This window comes from Gossypium arboreum, chromosome 8 (assembly GCF_025698485.1).
Source record: "Gossypium arboreum isolate Shixiya-1 chromosome 8, ASM2569848v2, whole genome shotgun sequence".
NCBI lineage: Eukaryota > Viridiplantae > Streptophyta > Magnoliopsida > Malvales > Malvaceae > Gossypium > Gossypium arboreum.
The window spans coordinates 103,084,734-103,100,411 of NC_069077.1; positions in this window are offsets into that span (position 1 = coordinate 103,084,734).

A 15,678-nucleotide genomic window follows, 5' to 3' on the forward strand; every position below is an offset into this window, starting at 1 on the left:
TATCGATGCCTTTGTCCCAGACAGGGTCTTACATGAAATCAGATATGATACCGATGTCCAAGACATGGTCTTACACGTAAATCTCAAATCGAGGCCTGTGTCCTAGACACGGTCTTACACGATATTTCAGATCAATGTCAAGTTCTTTTAGAAATGTACAGAGCTTTTCAGATACTAGCATATTATCAGAGTTTACTCGAAATTTATTCATCAGGCTCTCAAGGCTTTCCAATACAGATTAAAATTTTTATGAGCAAAATTTAGTCAATTTAACATGTAATTGTAATTTGACTTGTACGAATTTTGAAAGGAACCGAGTCGAGTATTCAACTATTTTGGACTTCCCTTGATCTAATTCTGATTTTCTTTATTCTTGATCTAATACAATTCAAATTCAACCATTCAATCATTCATTTCATGCAAAACAATCCATGAACACATATTTAGGGCACTCTGCATTTTAGCCCTTACATTTTCACACTTTGACAATTTAGTCCTTTTTTCACAAAATCACAAAAATGCAAAATTCACCAAGACTATAGCTTGGCCGAATATACAAGCTTCGATACAAGCCCAAATAACATATTTAATTCACAATTTAGTCCTTCAAAACCTTATTTTCACAAATTAACCCAAATAGCTCTATTCCATCAAAAATTTAAGAACAAAGCATGATAATCTCACCTATATCTTTCATAATCCATATAAAAACATTACAAAGCTCATATAATCATCAATGACACATTTCATAATCTTTAACAGAAATAGAAATTTAGACATGGGTTTTGAAGAACACGAAGCAACGATCATAGAAACGTAGAAATTATCAAAAACAGACGAAAATTCATAGCTTAATCAAGGATTAAGCTAGTCGAAACCTAAAATGGATTTCTTCTTTTTATTTTCTTTGATTTTCGAATATAATATGTGTTTTTGAGCACATTCATGCAATTTGTTTTTCTTTATTTCATGTTAAAGCATGAATTACCATTGTATCCCTCATAAATAAACATATCAATTACATAAAACAAGGTCATTTATGACCATTCATAAATTCAATGGAGTAATTGCCACATAAGGCCATAATAATCCAAAGCCATGCCAATTAAACACATTGAATATATGGCATGCAAATTTTATCATTTACGCGATTAAATCCTTTTTCATAATTAAGCACAAAAATAAATAAATTAAATCACAGAAGCTTCGCAGATATAAATTCACATATCACACATATCACAGACATAGAAAATAATATTAAAATATTTTTTTTAGAATCATTTACGTGGTCTCGAAACCACTATTCCAACTAGGGTCGAAATCAGACTGTTACAACTCTCCCCCCTTAGGGATTTTCGTCCCCGAAAATCTTACCGTTAAACAGATTCGGATATTGTTGTCTTATTGAATCTTTAGGCTCCCACGTGGCCTCTTCAATACCATGTCGATGCCACATCACTTTGACTAACGAAATTTTCTTATTTTGCAATTCTTTAATCTCACGAGCTAAGATACGAATCGACCTTTCTTTATAAGTCATATCAGACTAGATTTCAATCTCAGACGGAGAAATTACATGCGAAGGATCAGATCTGTATCGTTGAAGCATCGATACATGAAACACATTATGTATCTTTTCTAACTCAGATGGTAGCCTCAATCTATAAGCAACCAGCCCAACTCGCTCGATGATTTTATACGGTCTGATGAACCTTGGACTTAACTTTCCCTTTTTACCAAATCGGAACAGTTTCCTCCACGGAGATACTTTCAGAAACACTTTATCACCGATCTCAAATTCGATATCTTTTCGTTTTAAATCCGCATAAGATTTCTGACGATCAGAGGCAGCTTTCAGACTATCTCGGATTACTTTCACTTTCTGTTCTGTTTCTTTTATCAGAACAATACTGTAAATCTTATTCTCACTGCGCTTAGACTAGTATAACAGAGTTTTACACTTTCTACCATATAAGGCTTCGTATGGTGCCATTTTAATGCTCAATTGAAAGCTAGTGTTATAAGAGAATTCAATCAAAGGTAGATATTGTTCCCACGTACCTTCAAACTCAAGAATGCAACATCTCAACATCTCCTCGAGTATTTGAATAATCCATTTAGATTGACCGTCTGTTTGCGAATGAAAAGTAGTGCTAAAATGCAATTTAGTACCCAGAGCATCTTGCAATTTCTTCCAGAATCGCGATGTAAATCTCGGATCTCTATCTGACACTAATTACAATGGTACACCATGCAGTTTCACGATATAAAAAATGTATAACTCAGCTAATTTATCGAGTGAGTAATCAAATCGAATCGAAATAAAATGACCTGATTTCGTTAAACGATCAACTACAACCCAAATTGCGTCTTTCTTTCTCAAAGACAGAGGCAAACCTGAAACAAAATCCATGGTCACTCGATCCCATTTCCACTCTGGAATCATAATCGGTTGTAACAATCCAGACGAAATTTGATGCTCTGCTTTGACTTGTTGACAGATCAAACATTTAGAAACAAATTTAGAGATATCTCTTTTCATTTTGGACCACCAATAATGCTGCTTCAGATCATTATACATTTTTGCACTACCCGGATGTACAGATAAACAACTACTATGAGATTCGCTTAAAATCGTCTGAATTAACTCCAGATTTCTCAAAACACAAAGTCTATTTCTAAATCTCAAACAATCATCAACATCAACTCGGAATTCAGAATCACACTGAGCTTGTTTTGCTATTAATACATTATCAACCTTCTGAGCTTCGATAATCTATTGCAAGAACAAGGGTCTTACTTTTAATTAAGCTAAAACTGAACCATCATTAGACAGAACCAAATGAGCATTCATCGCACACAAAACAAACAACGATTTTCGACTCAAGGCATCAACAACAACATTTTTTTTACCCAGATGACAATCTATCACAAGTTCGTAGTCCTTTAGTAATTCAAGCCATCTTCTCTGTCGCATTGCGTCATTAAATACTTCAGATTTTTATGATAAAAAAATACGTGACATTTCTCACCAAATAGATAGTGACGCCAGATCTTCAAGGCAAACAAAATAGCAGCTAACTCGAGGTCGTGAGTCAGATAGTTCTTTTCATGTGGCTTTAGTTGTCTCGAGGCATAAGCTATAACTTTTCCTTCTTGCATTAGAACACATCCCAGGCCAATCAACGAAGCATCACTATAAATCACAAATTCTTTACCCGATTCAGGTTGTACTAAAATCGGAGCTTCAGTCAATAAAGCTTTCAACTGATCAAAGCTGTTCTGGCACTTTTCAGACCACTCAAACTTCACATCTTTTTGGAGCAATTTTGTCAACGGAGTCGCAATCATCGAGAAACCTTTTACAAATCTTCTATAGTAACCAGCAAGTCCCAAAAAACTATGGACTTCAGATACATTCCTTAGAGGTTTCCAATCCAGAATAGCTGAAATTTTGCTCAGATCAACTTGGATACACCAGAGGCTAATACAATAAGACCCAGGAAACTAACTTCTTGGAACCAGCATTCACATTTTCTGAACTTTGCATACAACTATTTATCTCGCAGAGTCTGTAGCACTATTCTCAGGTGTTCGACATACTCAGATTCATCACGTGAATAAATCAATATGTCATCAATGAATACCATAACAAATTGATCTAGATACGGTCTAAAAATTCTATTCATTAAATCCATGAAGACAGCAGGTGCATTTGTTAATCCAAAAGGCACAACTAAAAATTCATAATGCCCGTACCTCATTGTGAAAGTAGTTTTCGGAATGTTAGAGTCCTTTACTCGCAACTGATAGTAACTCGATCTCAGATCTATCTTTGAAAACACAGTAGCACCTTTCAATTGATCGAATAAGTCATCAATTCTGGGAAGAGGATATTTGTTCTTTATAGTCACTTTGTTAAGTTGACGGTAATCAATACACATTCTCATTGTGCCATCTTTCTTTTTCACAAACAGGACAGGAGCACCCCATGGTGAAAAGCTCAGTCTAGCAAATCCTCGATTGATTAATTCTTGCAACTGAGATTTTAATTCTTTTAACTTGGTCAGATCCATTCTATACGGAGCTATCAAAATCGGAGTAGTAACAGGTACTAATTCAATGCCAAACTCGACTTCTCGAATCGGAGGCAAACCCGGTAGTTTTTCAGGAAACACATCAGAGAATTCACAGACAACAGGCACTGATCTGACTTTCTTATCATTCACTTTTGAGTCTAACACATAAGCTAAGTAGGTTTCACAGCCTTTCTTTACATATTTCCATGCTTTTATTACATATATCATAGCTGGTAGTCCATTCAGATCACTAGACTCAATTCGAATTATCTCATAACTCTTACACCTTAAATCAATGACTTTTCATTTGCAATTCACAATAGCATCATGCAAAGTTAACTAGTCTATTCCCAGAATTATATCAAATTCGTCGAAAGGTAAAAGCATCAGATCAGCAGGAAAATAGAAATCTCAAATCAATAACAAGCAATTCTTGTAGACTTTATTAACCAAGACACTTTTGCCTAAAGGGTTCGATACTCTAATTACAAATTCAATAGACTCTATAGGCAAAGTCTTTCTGTGCACTAAATTCATACAAATATAAGAATGTGTTGATCCAGGGTCTATCAATGTAATCACAGAAGTATCATAAAGAGTAAAAGTACCAGTAATCATGTCTGGAGACAAGGCTTCCTCACAAGCTCGGATAGCATAGGCTCTGGCAGGTGCTCTGGCCTCAGATCTAACAGCAGTATCCCTAGTAGCTCTTTGACCACCACTTGCATTTCCCATATTTCTGGAAGGTCTACCTCTAGCTGAGGTGTTGCTCGATCTCAGATTCTGTATATTCTCTTGCTCAGCAGGTTCAGAACAATCTCTTACAAAATGGTCCAGAGATCCACATCAGAAACAGGCTTAGTCATTCAATCTACAATTTCCCGGATGTCTTTTACCACAGTGTTTACATTCAAGTTTCTCAGATCGAACATTCCTAACACTTGCAACAGAAGTAGCAAGAGCTCTGAAATTTGAATGCGATCTAGCTCGATCTCGATTCGAATGTCTTACATTAGCCTTTGAACGACTATGATCATCTCGAAATTTCTTTGTCACAGACTGAACTGATCTACTCGAAGATCTCTTTCTAACATCTCTAGCTTCAGAATTAACTTTTCTTTTCTCTTTACTTAATTCTTTAGCTTTACAAGCCCGCTCAACGAGCACTACCATTTCTTTAATTTCCAAAATCCCAACTAACAGACGGATATCTTCGTTTAGTCCATCTTCAAACCTTTTGCACATTATTGCTTCATTTGACACACATTCTCGAGCATACTGGCTCAATCTCACAAATTCAAATTCGTATTCAGTAACAGACATATGGCCTTGTTTAAGCTCGAGAAACTCTTTACGTTTCTGATCGATGAATCTTTGACTAATGTATTTTTTCTGAAATTCAGCTTGGAAGAAATCCCAAGTAACCCGTTCACTTGGAACCACATATATTAAAGTTTTCCACCAATGGTACGCCGTATCTCTCAAAAGTAAAACGACACATTTTACACATTCCTCAGGATTCAGAGACATTTCATCAAACACTCATATTGTATTCTCTAACTAGAATTTGGCTCTTTCAGCATCATCATTCGTTGTAGCTCGGAACTCTTCAGCCTCATACTTTCTAATCTTATCAACTGGTGGTCTACTTATTTGTACTGATTCACTGGTGGCATAACAGGAATTTGAGGAGAATTAACCGGGGGTGGAGGTTGTTGTATAGCCAGATTGGTTCTAATGTATTGGGTGAACCAATCATTCATCATCTGATAAAAGGCTTGTTTAGCCTCACCATCATGACTGCTCGTAGCCGGTCGAGAATCAGCTTGCACTTTCCCTTGCGTGAGAGCAGGCGCATTGCTTTCAACATCGTCAGCTACAGCTCTATCGAGATCCATTGCTATATAAAAGCATATTTCAATATCAGGATTCATCATACTATCGCAGTTCATAAATATGGCATGTATAGCTAGACTCACATATGCTATGGTAGTGCTAGAACCGACTAAACCATAGCTCTGATACTAATAAAATGTAACACCCCTATCCTGTAACCGTCACCAGAATAGGTAAAGGGCATTACCAGACAAATAGAAGATTTTAGATCAATACAAAATCATAGATATCACATAATATTAATGCATAATCAAATCAACAATTCATCCCTTATGGAGGTCTCCAAGACCTAAGACATATTTTTAGATAAGGTCGGGACTAAATCAAACACAATCAGAAGTTTTAAAACATAGAAAAAAAATTCAATTCTGTTGAGGTCACACGTCCGTGTGACCAGGTCGTGTACCTTACACGGGCACCAGACACACCCATGTAATCTAGCCGTGCCATAACGGAGTATATATACTGACTTTTACACACGACCAACAGACACGACCGTGTGTCATGGCCGTGTGATACTTAGCTAGCTACTGACTTAGGCCCACGGCCATATGACACGCCCATGTGTCTTAACCTTGTGATCTTAAAAGGTTACTACTTTGCATACATGGCCACAAGGCACGCTCGTGTTCCTTAACCATGTGGCACAATGCAGGCTTGGTTTAAGGTAACTTGCCACCCCTTTTTGGGTCATTCCTACAAGCAATATTAAACAACATTTATACCAAAATATTCAGCCAAAACCATGCTCAAAACATGCTTCATTATAACTAAAGCATCATCATTCAATAACCTATTCAAATACATACCAAAACGCATTAAAAATATATATAATCTTAACTATTAAATCTAAATATTAAAGGTAAAATATAAACATATAATATAAAAATTATTATTACAAAACATAAATTAAAACTATCATAATGTAACCCTAAAACTCCAAAGCAAACAAAAATATAATCTTAAATATTAAATCTAAAGATTAATAATAAATTGAAATCTAAACATGCATATAATATAAAAATTATTATTACAAAAATAAAAATAAATCTTAAAACTATCACAATTTATCTTTAAAACTTCAATACAAACAAAAATTTTGCTCTCAAATTCCAAAATAAAACAAACCAACTTGCCTAGCACACGGTGTGTGGCTTGGCTGTGTGACTAAACTTAGAGGGTTACATGGGTAAGGACACGGGTTGGGACACGACCATGTGTCCCTATTACGATTGTTACACTGCTAGAGACACGAGCATGTGTGTTAGCCGTGTGAGTCACAAGGCCTAGCCACATCGCCGTGTGACCCCTATAATCCAAATTTTCTAACTTTTTCTTAAACTTTCCAAATGTTTCCAATTTAGTTCTGGATTGTTTCTAAAGTATTTTTAAGGTCTCGAGGGCTCGATTAAGGGATGATATGTATGTGAATAAATGGTTTATATCATGTTTATGTCAATGTTTGAAATGTATGTATAATGTTTAATTTTTATGGTAATGCTCCGCAACCCTATTCTGGTGACGGATACGAGTTAGAGGTGTTACTCTTAGTCCTTGTCACTCTCCGCTAGCTAGATGTGCACCAGATAAATCCACCTAAAAAAGAGGGAGAAAAGTGTGTGCTGACAGAGTGGACCTACCTAATAAAAGAGAAAAAAGAGAAAGAGAAAAAAGAAAAAAGGGGGAGAAAATTGATGTGACAGCCCAAAATTGACCCTAGTCGGGAAGTGGTTTAGGAACTGTTAAACCGAGTCACCGAAATGTTTGAACGTAATATTTATTGTCTAGAATATGTAATTATGAATGTGTGAAAATTTCAAGCTTCGATTTAGTCGATTGCATGTGAATTCAGTTATTAGGACTTGTCTGACACTTTTGAAATGTGATAGGCTAATCTATAAGGACCTAATAGTGCATGTAATCAAAAGGGAGGACTTGCATGTCAAATTTCCCCCCTAATTGCTAGTGGCCGGCCATGACAAAGAGTGATGGGCAAAAACATGTCATAAAACATGTTGTGACAATGGTGTATGTAAGGAAAAATAAAAAATTGAGCATGGTAATTGAATAATGAAAGGGAGGAGTGATGGAAAAAAAAATGGTCTCATCCACCCCCCCATTTTGCCGTTTGTTGAAGAAAAAGAAAAAAAATTTGTTCATCCTTTTTCATTTCTTTGAGCCGAAAATTCTAAGGAAGAAGGAAGGAGTTCTTGCTTCATGCTTGGTTTGGAAGAGGATTAGGAGGAGGTTTGGCCATATTTGTATCTAGATTAAGGTATGTTGAGGTTGTGCCACGAGATTCATGCATGTTTTTAGTTGCTAGCTTGAGTTCTAATTAGTCCATGGTTCAAAACTTTGCTATGTCATGGGGATGATATTCGGCCAAGGTGGATTTTGTGTTAATGCCATTGCATGCTAAATATGAAGCTTGTTAATGATACATGTGATGGTGGATTGATGACTCTTGGATTTTCTTTTTAGCATTTTTGAGTGAGACATTAAGTTCTTTGTTTAACCATGACCAAAATTGAAATGGTATGGTGTTGTGATGTATTCGGCCATGGTATATCCATAAGTATGATTTATGCTTATTGCATGGTAAGTAAGATTTGTGTTTTGGATTTATGTTCATGTTTAGTTATAATAAACTTGAGATTCGGCTCTTGCACATATATATATATGTTTGCACATGACGTATTGGTATGACATATACAATATCTCAAGGTATATACTTACATATGATGGTGTTTCGGTTATGGAGTACAAGATGGATGCGTATTGAGTTATAATATGTAATGCATTAGTTAGTAAAAAGGTATGCCATTTGTGTGTGGTATTGAGTATATAATTGGCCTCAACATAGACATGCATAATCGGCCACATGAATGAGTACATAGGTTGATGTGTTGTTCGGCCATAAGTAAGCATGTTGAAGGCTTTATCTCGACTTAGAAAATTCGGCTAAGGAGAGTACTAACTAATGTGTTGAGTTTGATTCATGATTTCCGTACATATGTGACTTTAATGTCTAATGAATATATGTGGGCTAAGTACCTTGAATTCCTCTTTTCGATGCTCAAATGATTAAATCAATTTATTTGTTAAATTAAGCTCAAGAGCAAAGGGAACTAAATCCGATAAAGGGAAGGAAAAAGTGGTCGAATAGCCATCGGAATCGGTTCGACAACATCCGAGGTAAGTTTTCGAGTAATGGAACTTAGATTATGATCTAATTAGATTATGTAATAAACAAATCCAAATCATGCCCTTGTATGTGGCTATTGAGCCGAAATTCTAAATATGATAAGTGTCTTGTGTTTGAGCTTTGGTAATGAGAATGAAATACGGATGTGTTATGATTTATTGATATATGTGCTTGGTTATTCGAATGGTATCCAGGCTAAGTCCCGAAGGCTTTTGTGCTAAGTGACTAAATCCGGGTTAAGTCCCGAAGGCATTTGTACGAGTTACCAAATCCGGGTTAATTCCCGAAGGCATTTGTGCGAGTTACCAAATCCGGTTAAGTCCGAAGGCATTTGTGCGAATTACTATAACGGGCTATGTCCCAAGACAATCGAGCGAGTAGCTATATCCGGTTAAATTCCGAAGGTACGTGATTCGGGAATGAGCAATCTTGCTGTAAAAATTTCAGTTAATACGCTTGCAAAATTCCAGCAGTGAGGTATGTTCGTATGTGCATTGGAATAGTTGATTCCCTTCGAATAATATTCGCTCAATCGAGTAGTGAGCTTCCCAGTATTTGGCTAAGATGATCCCTCATGTATGAATTCAGGGGTTGGAATGTGAAGTAGGAATGATTTGAGAATATGTATATACGGAATTATCCGTTTAGTTATATGAATGCTATACCTCTGTTGTGCTTAAATTCTTTGCTCAAAACTTACTAAGCATAAATTGCTTACTCGTTTCTTTGTTTCTCTGTTTTATAGATTTTGGCTCGTCACCATCGGACTCGGGATTTTGGAAGTCGAAGTCTCCCACACTATCAAAGCCCCTTTTGGTACAATTTGGTTGAGCTTTGAAATGGCATGTATAGGACTACCCTTTGTTGTTTTTCAAGTACTTTTTGTGATGTATGTGTGTACACCATACGAAAATGGCTCGTAGAAGTGGAGTATGGCATTAGATCATTTGTGTTTATGTATATATATATGGTTTCATGATGTGACTATGGACTGGAATGGAAGTGCTGGGCAATGATCAGCCCTTGGAATGGCTAAATATGATCATATGTGGACCTATGTATGACAAAACTCTAGTTGGTCCATGGAAACCACGAAATAGGTAAAGTTTACCTTGAAAACAGATGCTGACAGCAGCAGTGGTGTGGATGTGAAAAATCACTAAAAATATCAGGAATGGAATTAAATAGTGAATAAATTATGTAAATGAACCTTGATGAATCTACTTTCATATGAAAGAAACGAAACGGTCATATGAGTTATATGGTAAGAGATATTTAGGTTTTCGTGAAACAGGGCCAGAACGGGTTCTGGATTCCCTGTTCCGACTTTGGAAATTCATTATAAATTAACCAGAGATAATTAGGAGTCATTCCATATATGTATAGATTCCTATTTGAGTCCAGTTTCTATAGAAACAAAAGGGATCAGTATTGACGCCCTGTACAGGGAGATATTCAAGTCGTAATGGATGAAGGTCAGTGTAGTCGAACCCTGGAATAGGGGAGACTTTAACTAATAAACTGTACTAATTGGCTTGACCAAAAATTCTAGAAACAAATCTGTAGATGGACATATGAGTCTAGTTTCAGGGAAAAAGTACAAAACTGATTTTCGAGTTTTGAAACTCAAGATATGATTTTTAAGGCGACAGTGACGTAGTAACCAGCTTGTTTGGAAATTTTTAAATCGACTGTGAAAATAATTAAGTTAAGTCTGTGTGCACCTTGTGTTCGACTCCGGTAACGGACTCGGGTATGGGGTGTTACAATTTTATTGGTATCAGAGCTACGGTTTAGTCGATTCTAGGATTACCGTAATGCGTTTGGGTCTAGCTATACATGCCATTTTATGTGATTATTTGATAGTGTGGTGATTTCTGACAATTGAAATGTGTTTATATATAGTAATGGATCCCGATCCCGACCGAGCGGTAGCTGATGATCTTGATAGTGTAGCGCTGCTCCCGCACAGGGACAAATACGGTGGACTCTCAACCTAATGCTAGTAATCCAAATGATGAAGCTAGACAAGCTTTCTATAGCGTGATGAATGATTGGTTCAACCAATACATTCGAACTAATACTACTGTTCCACAACCTCCATTCCCAACAAACACAACCCCGCACCTACAATGCCTCCGATGGCCCGACCAAATAAGGTCAAATAAGCCCCAGTTGATAGAATCCGAAAACACGGGCTCATGAATTTAAGGCTACGGATAGTGATGATCTTGAGCAAGCTGAATTTTGGTTGGACAACACTATTCGGTACTCGATGAACTATCTTGCACACCCGATGAGTGCCTAAAGTGTACTATCTCCTTGCTACGTGATTACGCCTACTATTGGTGGAATACGTTGACTTCATTGTGCCTAGAGAGCAAGTAACTTGGGAGTTCTTCCAAACCGAGTTTGAAAGAAGTATATCATCGAGATTCATTGACCAAAAACGGAAGGAATTTCTTGAACTCAAACTAGGTTCCATGTCGGTTCATCGACTATGAACGAAAATTTGTGAGGCTTAGCCGATGCAGCGAGAATGCATTTCTTGAAGTCGTGATGTGTAAACACTTGAAGATGGGTGAATGATGATATAAAGTCGTATGTTGGCATTTTGGAAATCCAGAGTTTGTGGCTCTTGTCGAGCGGCGTGCAAAGCCGAGGAGCTCAAGATGGAGAAAAGAAAAGCTGAAGTGGGAGCAAGAGAGTTTCGTAAGAGGTCTTCGGGGAAGCCCTTCCCACAGTCATCAAAGAAATTTAGAGATGGCTTAGGCCGGTCTAGAGACACTTTGGGCTTTTCTAGACGAGATCGCGATCGACCCCCTGTGAGCACACGAGTCACTTCGATCGCCAGTGTTGGAAATGATCGTCGAGAGAGAACGGAGTGCCAGTATTGTGGCAAATGGCATTCTGGAAGTTGTAGGTTCTGTGACCGCTCTTGTTACAAGTGCAGATCAGTCGACCACTTCATTAAAGATTGCCCGAGGTTGCTGAATGAATTTAAATTAGAGTGGGAAATCGGTGCTACCACCGCCGAGGTAGACCATCCGGAAATACGGCAATACTAGTGGTGGTCGAGAGGATCTAGAGATGCTACGACCAGATCCGAGGCTCGCGCTCTGCTAGGGCTTATGCTATCGCCGCACGCGAGGATACTTCCTCGCCGGATGTTATTACTGCAGTACTTTCACTCTCTTTGATACTAATGTGATTGCTTTGATTGACCGGTTCTACTCATTCTTATATATGCGAAACCTTAGCATCCAAAGAAGACTTTACCTATTGAGTCTCTTGAGTTCGTAATTCGGGTGTCAAATCCCTTAGGTCGTTACGTGCTTGTTGACAAAGTGTGTAAGAAATGCCCCCTAGTAATTCGAGGTTCCTGTTTTTCGGCGGACTTGATGCTTTTGCCGTTCGATGAATTTGATGTTATTCTTGGTTTGGATTGGTTGACTGTGCATGATGCGATTGTGAATTGCAAAAGCAAGACTATGGATTTGAGGTGCGTAAATAACGAGATGATCCGAGTTGAGTCTACGGACTTAAAGGGGTTGCCAACTGTAATATCATCAATGTTGGCCCAGAAATATGTAAGAAAGGGGTGCGAAGCATACCTTGCTTATGTACTTGATGATAAGGAGTTAGAAATAAAACCCGAATCTGTGCCGGTGGTTTGTGAATACCCGGATGTTTTTTCCTGAAGAATTACCGGATTTGCCACCTGTTCGGGAGATAGAGTTTGGTATTGAGCTTGTACCTAGGACTACGCTGATTTCGATAGCTCCGTATCGTATGGCACCAACCGAGTTAAAAGAGTTGAAAGCTCAGTTGCAAGAATTGACGGACAAAGGTTTCACTCGACCAAGTTTCTCACCTTGGGGTGCACCAGTATTGTTTGTGAAAAAGAAGGACGGAACCATGAGGTTGTGCATTGACTATCGTCAGCTGAATAAAGTGACGGTAAAGAATAAATATCCGTTACCGCGTATTGATGATTTGTTTGATCAACTAAAGGGAGCCTCAGTGTTTTCAAAGATAGATTTGAGATCGGGTTATTATCAGTTGCGGATTCGAGATTCGGATGTACCCAAAATTGCTTTCAGAACGAGGTACGGTCACTACGAGTTCTTAGTGATGCCGTTTGGGCTCACTAATGCCCCTGCGGTATTTATGGATTTGATGAATTGGATCTTGCGATGATTTGGACCGGTTCGTAGTTGTGTTCATTGATGACATCTTGGTCTATTCAAGAGATGAGACCGAACATCTTGAACACCGAGATTAGTGTTGCAAATTTTACGGGATAAGCGAGTTATATGCTAAGTTCAACAAGTGTGAGTTCGGTTAGAGAGGTTAGCTTCTTGGGTCATGTGGTATCTGATCGGTATTCGAGTCGACCGAGCAAAATTTCAGCCATACTTAACTGGAAGCCTCAGAAATATTACTGAGGTTCGAGCTTTTTGGGACTTGCGGTTACTACCGATGGTTTGTAAAGGTTTCTCGATGATAGCCACACCCATGACGAAGCTACTTCAAAAGATGTTAAGTTGAATGGACGGAAAAATGCCGAAAAGTTTTGATCAACTGAAAACTTATTTGTGGAAGCTCAATTTTAGTGCGGCCGAATCAGGCAAAGAGTTTGTCATCTATAGTGATGCCTCCCTACTTGGGTTAGGTTGCGTATTGATGCAAGAAGGTCGAGTTGTGGCCTATGCGTCGAGACAATTAAAGCCACATGAGAAAAATTATCCGACCCATGATCTCGAATTAGCTGCCATTGTATTCGCCTTGAAAATATGGTGACATTAATTATTTGGTGAGAAGTGCCATGTATTTTCGGATCACAAAAGTCTCAAATATTTGATGACTCAAAGAGACTTGAATCTGCGACAAAGACGTTGGCTCGAGTTGTTAAAAGATTATGAGCTTGTCATTGATTATCACCCGGGGAGTACGAAAATGTACAACGATCTGAGACGTCAGTTTTGGTGGCATGGTATGAAACGAGACATTTCTGATTTTGTTTCGAAGTGTTTAATATGTCAGCAAGTAAAGGCGGAACATCAAGTGCCTACGGGTTTACTTCAGCCGATCATGGTACCTGAATGGAAATGGGAACGAGTCACGATGGACTTTGTATCTGGGTTGCCAGTGTCGGCAAGTAAGAAAGATGCGATTTGGGTCGTTGTTGATAGACTGACTAAGTCGGCTCAATTTATCCCCGTACGTACGGATTTTTCATTGGATAAACTAGCTGAATTGTATGTTTCTCAGATTGTGAGATTACACGGGGTACCTATTTCTATTGTGTCGGATAGAGATCCGAGATTCACCTCACGATTTTGGAAGAAATTGCAAGAAGCTTTGGGTACCAAGTTCCATTTCAGCACCGCCTTTCACCCCCAAACCGATGGTCAATCCGAGCGGATAATTCAGATACTTGAGGATATGTTGAGATGTTGCATCCTCGAGTTCAGTGGTTCATGGGAACGGTATTTACCTTTGATTGAATTCGCTTACAACAATAGTTTTCAATCAAGATTAAGATGGCACCTTACGAGGCCTTGTACGGGCGTAAATGTCGTACACCATTGTTTTGGACCGAGCTCGGTGAAAGTAAAATTTTCAGAGTTGATTTGATTAAAGATGCTGAACGGAAAGTAAAAGTAATCCGTGAAAGTTTGAAGACAGCCACAGATCGCCAGAAGTCGTACGCGGATCTGAAACGAAAAGACATTGAGTATCAGGTGGGAGACAAAGTGTTTCTTAAAGTTTCACCTTGGAAAAAGATACTCAGATTTGGGCGTAAGGGCAAATTGAGTCCGAGGTTCATCGGGCCATATGAAATTTCCGAACGAGTCGGTCCAGTTGCGTATCGATTGATTTTGCCCCCTGAACTTGAAAAGATTCACGACGTCTTTCATGTTTCGATGCTTCGACGCTATAGATCTGATCCATCGTACATAATTAGTCCATCAGAGGTCGACATTTAAGCCGATATGAGTTATGAAGAAGAACCGATTCGTATCCTAGCTCGTGAAGTGAAGGAGTTGCGAAATAAAAGGGTTCCGTTAGTAAAAGTGTTATGGCTCAAACACGGGATGGAAGAAGCTACTTGGGAACCCGAGAACTCTATAAAAGAGTGATACCCAAACCTATTTACCGGTAAGATTTTCGGGGACGAAAATTTCTTAAGTGGGTGAGAGTTTTGACAGCCCAAAATTGACCCTAGTCGGGAAGTGGTTTCGGGACCGCTAAACCGAGTCACCGAAATGTTTGAACGTAATATTTATTGTCTAGAATATGTAATTATGAATGTGTGAAAATTTCAAGCTTCGATTTAGTCGATTGCATGTGAATTCAGTTATTAGGACTTGTGTGACACTTTTGAAATGTGATAGGCTACTCTATAAGGACCTAATAGTGCATGTAATCAAAAGGGAGGACTTGCATGTCAAATTTCCCCCCTAATTGCTAGTGGCCGGCCATGACAAAGAG